The sequence below is a fragment of the Pongo abelii genome, chromosome 17 (genome assembly GCF_028885655.2).
Source record: "Pongo abelii isolate AG06213 chromosome 17, NHGRI_mPonAbe1-v2.0_pri, whole genome shotgun sequence".
Classification (NCBI taxonomy): domain Eukaryota; kingdom Metazoa; phylum Chordata; class Mammalia; order Primates; family Hominidae; genus Pongo; species Pongo abelii.
In genome coordinates, this window is record NC_072002.2 from 85,652,831 (window position 1) to 85,662,338 (window position 9,508).

General features: G+C 39.9%; 1 long non-coding RNA gene across 2 annotated transcripts in view; it reads left to right on the forward strand.

The window, feature by feature from the left end:
* Nucleotides 1-9,508, forward strand: part of LOC134760308 (uncharacterized) — a 239,474-nt gene that overhangs the window by 127,152 nt on the left and 102,814 nt on the right. The gene's annotated exons all lie outside the window — the stretch shown is intronic.

The following is a 9,508-nucleotide window of genomic DNA, read 5'->3' on the forward strand; positions in this document are numbered from 1 at the left end:
TGCAGCCAGGTCTCCCCTCGTCCAGATCTAGGAAAGATTAACTGAATCTTTTAAAGGTCACTTTTAAAGGTCAGAAAGAAATATTTACTGTCCTTTGTCTCTGAGGGCTGCTACCTGTGAGGTTTCAGTTATGTAACAAGACCACCTTGCTAGCCAGACTTCCTCTTCTCTTTCTCCCATAACTTGTTTTGCCATGATCAAAGCCCCCATTCACTCTGTAATTTCGAGATGGTATATAAGCTTCTGTACCCTGTTAGGTGAAGGGGAGGTTTTCCCTTGGCCCCTACGGCTGAAACATTCGCACTGCCCTTCTGGCTCTATGGCCTACTACGTACCCACCTCTCAAATCTGTACTACAACTTACTATTTAGTTTTTAGCATAACATCTTCACTACTGTAGACATTCTTTGATTTTCTGACCATAAGTTGAACTGAGAGTTTAACTTCTGAGTGTATCCTTTTCTTTCTCTGTATCTCCAGTGCATTTAGAAGTAACTGCCCCACACTGTAGCCCTTTGGATCATCAGTACTAAAAGTTACAGTTAAATGAAGTGGCCACTTGCTTTCCCAAAACCTTGTCTTTAGTAGAATTTTGATCTCAAGCTACCAGAGGTGATTAAGTCGTTATAATGCCACTTCAAGTCTCAGTTTACTAGATGCCTATTTTCTGCTGCTAATAAGGAGGTCATTCTATGCAAGCTTGAACAGGTCAGCAGATCAATACTGGAATTCAGTTTCGAGTGATTGTTTCCTGAGATCACTACCGGTACTCAGTGCTATATAAGTCAGGGTCTTTTAAAGGAAATAAAAACCTAGATATTCTACAAGGAGGTTGCTTAATCAAGAGAATAGCTTAAAAAATATTGGAGGAGATGAAAAAACAAAGTGGGTAGCAAGAGCTTGGTAACAGCAGGAAGCTGTTATTGCCCACAGATCTCAGGGAGAAAAAGGGAGGAGCTGGTGTTATCAGAGTCGAACGCACACATGCTGTATGCTGCATGGGGTCCTGAATGGGTGCTGAAACTTGTAGGAAGGGGCCCCTGACCACAAGGACACCTTAGCCCGTGCTGGCACCATGGAGGAGGGGCCTCAGAGGAGTGCCAGCAACACAGCAACTTCCAGAGACCCCGCCAGAGGCACAGGCAGGCAGAGAGAAGGAAAGAGGGAGGGAGGGAGAAAGGACAAAGATATTTCTCATTTGCTAGGCTTCTGTTTTCCTGCTGCTGCCTCCTATCCAACAGGAGGCCACATCACGAGGACACAGAAGAAATACTTATGGCTTTCTGGCTTCAGCCTTACTAAGCAGAGAACGGATATGTAGAAGTGAGCTAAGAGACCAGTAAAAACTGGTACAGAGAGATTTATATTGACAAGCGAACAAACAAAAGGTATGAGCATATCTCTATTTGCCGTCATACCTGAAAATGTCCATTATTTGTGTTTTAACCCGAGAATAATTTCTTGGAGCATTTTTGGTGGAATTATAATGACATAAAGAATACAGAGGAACAATAATTCAAAGATATACATATATCAAATATATGATATCTGTATACCTATATCAAATATATCTATATAATATATAGATATATATGACAGAAATACATATATGTACAACTACAACAAGCTGTGAGAGATCATTTTCCAAACGGTCACATTTTAAATCATTTGAACGTGCATTGCCGTGGCCACAATGACTGAAGGAACAGGAAATATTCCTAAGTAGCTTTTACTCTCTTTTGACCGTTACATGTTAGCTGTCTAGAAAATGTAGAACAGTTGTCTACACTCAGACCTTATATAGCATTAAGAACCCATTCAGTCCTCCCCGGTCATCCTCTGCTGACTGGTTTTATTAGAAGCTGGATAATGATCAAGATCACAAGGAAGCCTGCAGGAGGAATAGCATGCATTTGTGCACACATAAGCATAATGACATCAGACACAGAAGGGACCTAGCAAGCCAGCGTGGACAGTTCTAAAGACCAAAGATATATACTTTTTCTTTTGTAAAAAAAATGAGAAGATCCTTCCAAGAAAGAGGTCCCCCTGAGAAAAATAATTCATAGCTTTAGAAGTGAGAAAGTCATCTATCACTGGAGCAGTGTGGAGCCCTGATGCACGAGGCAGTCATCCCAAATCGTTCCAGGGAAATCATGTACGTTGGAGATAACGTACATTGCACATTCATACAGACCTTTGCAGATTGCAGATCATTGCCACTCACATCATGTGTTTTACGGCTTACGACAATCTCATGGTGTACACATCAGCACTCCCTTTTACAAGACAGGAACTGTTAAAGAGACGACGTTCATGTCCCAGATCACAGAATGAGAGCATCGGGTATTTACACTTCGTCTTCTGACTCAGGCCCATCATGCCAGTGTCCATCTGTTCTGCTGATGGTCTCTGCATCTTTGTGCCTTCCTCTGCTGAGTCACTGCCCAGGTCAGGCTGTCTTCATGCTCTGCCATGGCTACTGCACAGCTTCCTCACTAATCTCTTCACCTTCAGCTGTGACACCTCCAGTGCTCCAGATGGGGGAAAAATGACTTGATCTTATTACTCACTTGTGTCCTGTTACCTCCAGAAAAAAGGCCCACTCCTTGGTGTGGCTGATACTGGGGTGCATGTCTGTCCCTACAGGGATTTCTAAGCTGTCTGCATTCCCTGCCCTCTAACAATATGAACGAGCCCTTCCTCCCTGCAAGTGCCACATACTCCTCCTTGCCTCCTTGTCTGGGATGCCTCTGCCCTCCACTGCCTCTCTACTGTTTGCCTGGGACATTGGGCTCATTGGATCAGGGTCCATTCAAAGGCTAGTTCCTCTTTGTAATTTCCCTGAAACTCCTATTGGGAGAGTTTGGGCACTGGTGATCAGTGCCACAGCACTTCTCAGAATGACTTGCTCTGTGTTCCTGGCACTGAATCTTGTTGAAACTCCTTAACTAACCATATGATACCAGGCAATAACAACGACAATGAGGACTGCCATTTACTGGGTGTAAATGTTATGTGCACGGTGTGTCCGAAACTGTTCTCTCTGTTTTACATGTTTCCAGCTACTTAATTCCCTCAAAGCCTCAAGAGGAAGATAATATTATTACTCTCATTATATGAGTTGTTTTGTTTAATCATCAGAACAGTCTCGCCTATGGCATAGGTACTATTATTCTCCATGTGTAACAACATAGCTGCTGAATGGTGGAGCTAGGCTTGGCACACTTCCTTTAGAATCACGGCCTGCAGATGTTCTGGTATATTTATTTTCAGGTCTCTAGCACCTACTCAGTAAATGGTTACTGATTTGAATGTAAATTAGAAGGGAATATTTATGACAAAAGTGCATATTGGGAGACTTTCTCAAGTTAAGACTGGAGAAGTAAGAAGACTCTGTGAAGACACAACATACATTCAGATCCACCCAGGATCCGTTTCAGGACATCCACACATGAAACTTTTAAATTCCTCATTGGTTATTTGTTGAACTTCTAGTTCCTGGTAATAGAAAGACAGGTTTTATAGAAAGGATCATTTGATCTCTCTCAGGAATGGAGTGGCAGCAGTTTATGCTCTATTCTCTGAAGTGCTGCCTTTAATTTATGACAGAATTAGAATGCTTTCTTGTTAAGGCAACCTCTGTGCTCAGTGTTCTTTGTAAAAGACCATATTTTGAGACTGAATTCTTGATTTCAAGGTCAGGAAGAGGAGATATGGAATGTCAGAGCATATAGTTCACATGCAAAATTTCATAGAAACTGGAATATCTCTGCCACCTATGAACCCTAGTGATTTTGATTTAGAAACAAATGCAGTGAATGCTAAGAAAAATATAGTCTAATCCCTTGTGAAATTGATATTTTGTGGCTTCTATTTTGACTAATTTTCTGGTTGTACTTTTTTCCTGGAGGGCCATAGAAAAATAACACATTTGGGAAGCTAGTCATTTGGATATGTTGTTCTGTTAAGAATGACAACCTCATTCTTTTTTTCTAGAAAATCTGTGTGGTAGAATGATAAGGATACAGTCCTAGAATTTGGTGAAGGATGAGTTGTCAAAAAGGATTTGATTTTCAAATACACAGAGGTGATGACTGAGACTAAATCAAGGATGGATTTTCTTAAAGTGTCAGAGAAGAGTGTTAGATTGATGATTGGATTGGGGGGAACATGCTCAGAGACTGGGACATGGTATAAGGTCAGTGTGTAAATGTGGAGAAAGAAAACATTTTGTTTTTGAGGCAGGAAGACTAAGTTGGTGTGTTACATATCAGCTAAGGGAAGCTCTTTGGCAAGGAGAGGGGGGTAAACAGTTTGATGTGCGAAAAATATTAAGAAGGATGAGGATCGAAAAAAACACCATTTGATTTGGTGAAAAGTTGGTCATTCCCTTATTTCCCAGGGCATTGTGGTGGGAAAGTTGCTTTCTGCTTCTCTCTAGGTAAGCACTAAGGGGCACTTATGATTTAACCTGTCTTTTCCATATATAGAAAACATACGATTCATCTAGAGAACGCAATGAATAATGAAGTAAGTAAGCTTGTGCTAATCAGTGTAGTATCATTGCACTGTTTTCATCAGGGGTTTGATGGTTTTCTCATGTAAAGAAGAGGCAAAAATGAATCAAGCTAGGAAGGTCACTTTTACACACATGTCGATAATCCCATTAAAAGAGATTGATGAGGAATAAATGTGGAGGCACTAGTTCAATTTTGTAGACAGAGAAGTCCCCAAATACCTTTCCTCATTGATTATGCTTGCAGGTAGAAGAGGCCCAAGCACACTAGTGGAGAATTTTGCCATTAAAACACACACACAAAGCTCAAAGTACTTTGTACCAAAAGCACAAGTAGCTTACATTAACAAGATCATTTGAATAAATCAGTGTTTCCAGTCTGCATCACATTGAAAACCATATTTTAGCTTCTTTAAGGGAATAATAAAAGAAGCAGCTCCTTGTGTTCCTCTCCAGAGTATTCACAGCTAATGAGCAGCTGGAGGCCTTGTTGGAAGTTAATAAACTCATCTTCAGAGGAGGCAGGCTGTGCTGCACCTTGTTGTGACTGCGCACGGGTCTGAGTCATTCATTCTATGGCCACGACTCTGGAAACTGCTTACCCTGTGGCCTTATCCATTTTGTCCAATTTCCAATTCATATCAAGTTTATTTAGCTCTCATTATCTCTCCTTGAACTAAAGTACAAACAATCTACATCTTTCCTTGTTAACATGATTATTACTAATGACAGTGAAGAATTTATCAAAATCACATTGTGGATGCTACGTGAGGCAATAAAAAGTGGAGAAAAATTTTCTTGAATGGACAGACTTGATAATCCTGTAGAACTTTTCTTTTTAAATAAATAATTGGAATACATCTGAATAGCAAATAATTGTCCTATTAAAAAGCACAGCTGGCTAGAGACAAAAAAGAAAACAATATAAGGACTCGTGGGAAAATTAACAGTGAATATTGAATTTCCTGAACTTGGTTTCTAAACCGTTTGCCATGCTGTTTTCCTTTGGTCTCCTTGTTTCCCACCTGGGGTTAGTCTTTTCACTGTGTGTAGTGGTTCTCTTTTAATCTTGCAGTTCATCAGTTCGGTGGAAATTTGAATTTTATAATTATTACCGATTGGGACAGAAATCAAAAGTAGGCCAAAAGTGAGAACATTTCTAATTTTCTCCTTGGGCTCAAGCAATTCTCCCACCTCAGCCTCACAAGTACCTGAGACTACAGGCGCGTACCACCATGCCTGGTTAATTTTAAAATGTTTTAAATAGAGATGGGGTCTTTCTATGTCGTTCAGGTTAGGGTTGACCTCCTGGCCTCAAGTGATCATCCGGATTCAGCCCACTGAGTTGCCAGGATTACAGGTGTGAGCCACTGTACTCAGCTCTCTAATTTTTTAAACTCGTTTACTTACAGTGTCTCCTTGCTCCAAGAAGAACTATATATTCTCCTGATCCCCTTTGACTGCACAAGGACCCAGTAGTAACAATTGTCACCCGGTGCTCTCCCCTTTAGCATTCTGAACTCTGAAAATTTATAAACAAGCTCCCTCCTGAAAACACCTGTCCAGTTCCTGCTTTGCTGAGTGATAGCAAGTCAATACCTTTTAAAGTGGTTCAGCATGAATAATACTAAGTCACACGTTTTAGAAAACACATTGTAGAGAATGACACCTTAAGCTCAAATAATGATTTTAGTTAAAGAAAATCCAGGCCTCTTGGCTGTGGGAATAAACTAAGTCTTAGTATTCCAAATCAGAGCACATCACTTTTACTTGCAAGTGGCTATCTCATTATGAAACCCCTTGTGGACAAATGTGGGTTTGTGTAAGATGAGTTGCTTAGCCTTTTATCTTTTTGTGACCCCTAAGTGGAATATAATAGCATTTTGGCTCCTATTACTGGCAAAATAGTCACTGTTTGCTCCAGGAAGTTGAACATTTCAATGATAAACATCCCAACAGTTGATTATAAATTGGTAGCCTGCCTGGTGTGGTTGATAGTGCCAGCTGGCTTATCTTGAGCCGATGACATTTGATTGTCTTTGCCTTCCTTTGAACAAGTTATCTCTTAGCCATCTGTCTTATAAAGTGAAAATAAATAGCTGCGATTCAATCTTGTATTGTAATGTGTTGTTTTTCTCAGCAAGTCATCATGAAACTCATGAATGATATATGGGTAAACACGGTATAAACACAGGGCATGGTGTCTGATAGGATCTTTAAGATGTTAAACTTAGAGGTGATTTATAGAGACTGAATAGTACATTGTATTAACTTTTCATTGTTCAGCACCTTAAATATCCTCTTGGCTAACAAGTGAAGTGGTTTCTGTTCATTGCACCTGAATTTTCCCCCATAGCCCCAGAGCTTGCTTTGAAGGAGAACAAGAGCCTTGTGCGGATGAAGAGAGATGAATTGAATAGTAAGGCAAGAGCAGACTGTGGGATGGGAGATTTCATCGGGTCGCTCATTTAGTTGTTCTGTACAGTTGCTCCTACAGAAGACAGAATGAAAGGGCATTCCTGTGTCAGATAACCATGCTTGAGCTTCATGTTTCAGGCAGAAAGCAATGGATATATGTCCCTGAAATCAATTCAATGTGATTATTTGCTAAGTTTTCATGAATACTAAAAAGGAAAGGTCTGCTGACATAAAAAATGCAGTGCAATGGTTCCCTCAGGGGCTGGGCACTGGTGAGGTCTGCATTATTGCTTTTTGATCTTCCATTTATCCTTTTCTGAATATGAATAAAATATACTTTGAGATTTAGTTTAGAATTAAGGAAAATTAATGATCCCCTTTGAAAATCAGTCTCTGCTATGCTATTAGTCTTTAAGAAAGTTAAGAAACCTTTCAAACTTTAAGTTAATTAGGAGTCTACCATTCCCTCTCTCTTTCTCACCTTAAATTGTATAGATTTTTCCAGGGGGAAACACTCTGATTTTCGTTGGCCATTGTTTTCAGCATGCACTCTGTAGGTGTGGCTCAGTAGGCAACTTCAGCAAAGTCTCAGGATACAAAATCAATGTACAAAAATCACAAGCATTCTTATATACCAATAACAGACAAACGAGAGCCAAATCATGAGTGAACTCCCATTCACAATTGCTTCAAAGAGAATAAAATACCTAGGAATCCAACTTACAAGGGATGTGAAGGACCTCTTCAAGGAGAACTACAAACCACTGCTCAACGAAATAAAAGAGGACACAAACAAATGGAAGAACATTCCATGCTCATGGATAGGAAGGATCAATATCGTGAAAATGGCCATACTGCCCAAGGTAATTTATAGATTCAGTGCCATCCCCATCAAGCTACCAATGACTTTCTTCACAGAATTGGAAAAAACTACTTTAAAGTTCATATGGAACCAAAAAAGAGCCCGCATTGCCAAGACAATCCTAAGCCAAAAGAACAAAGCTGGAGGCATCATGCTATCTGACTTCAAACTATACTACAAGGCTACAGTAACCAAAACACATAGTACTGGTACCAAAACAGAGATGTAGACCAATGGAACAGAACAGAGCCCTCAGAAATAATACCACACATCTACACCCATCTGATCTTTGACAAACCTGACAAAAAGAAGAAATGGGGAAAGGATCCCCTATTTAATAAATGGTGCTGAGAAAACTGGCTAGCCATATGGAGAAAGCTGAAACTGGATCCCTTCCTTACACCTTATACGAAAATTAATTCAAAATGGATTAAAGACTTAAATGTTAGACCTAAAACCATAAAAACCCTAGAAGAAAACCTAGGCAATACCATTCAGGACATAGGCATGGGCAAGGACTTCATGTCTAAAACACCAAAAGCAATGGCAACAAAAGCCAAAATTGACAAATGGGATCTAATTAAACTAAAGAGCTTCTGCACAGAAAAAGAAGCTACCATCAGAGTGAACAGGCAACCTACAGAATGGGAGAAAATTTTTGCAATCTACTCATCTGACAAAGGGCTAGTATCCAGAATCTACAATGAAAAACAAATTTACAAGAAAAAAACAACCCCATCAAAAAGTGGGTGAAGGATATGAACAGACACTTCTCAGAAGAAGACATTTATGCAGCTAAAGACACATGAAAAAATGCTCATCATCACTGGCCATCAGAGAAATGCAAATCAAAACCACAATGAAATATCATCTCACAGCAGTTAGAATGGCGATCATTAAAAAGTCAGGAAACAACAGGTGCTGGAGAGGATGTGGAGAAATAGGAACACTTTTACACTGTTGGTGGGACTGTAAACTAATTCAACCATTGTGGAAGACATTGTGGTGATTCCTCAAGGATCTAGAACTAGAAATAACATTTGACTCAGCCATCCTATTACTGGGTATATACCCAAAAGATTATAAATCATGCTGCTATAAAGGCACATGCACACGTATGTTTATTGTGGCACTATTCACAATAGCAAAGACTTGGAAGCAACCCAAGTGTCCATCAGTGATAGACTGGTTTAAGCAAGTGTGGCACATCTACACCGTGGAATACTATGCAGCCATAAAAAAGGATGAGTTCATGTCCTTTGTGGGGACATGGATGAAGTTGGCAACAATCATTCTGAGCAAACTATCGCAAGGACAAAAAACCAAACACCACATGTTCTCACTCATAGGTGGGAATTGAACAATGAGAACACTTGGACACAGTAAGGGGAACATCATACACCCCTGTTTTGGGGTGGGGGGAGTGGGGAGGGTTAGCATTAGGAGATATACCTAATGTCAAATGATGAGTTAATGGGTGCAACACAGCAACATGGCACATGTATACATATATGCAACAACCTGCACGTCGTGCACATGTACCCTAGAACTTAAAGTATAATAAAAAATAAAAATAAAAATAAAAAATAAAAAATAAAAATAAAAAGTGTGCCTCTGTCATTGACAGGAAGGCGACCAAGGATAAATCACTTAACCTCAGGTTTTTATCATTAGTAATGTGGAGATATTAATGTGTGCCTAACTTAGGT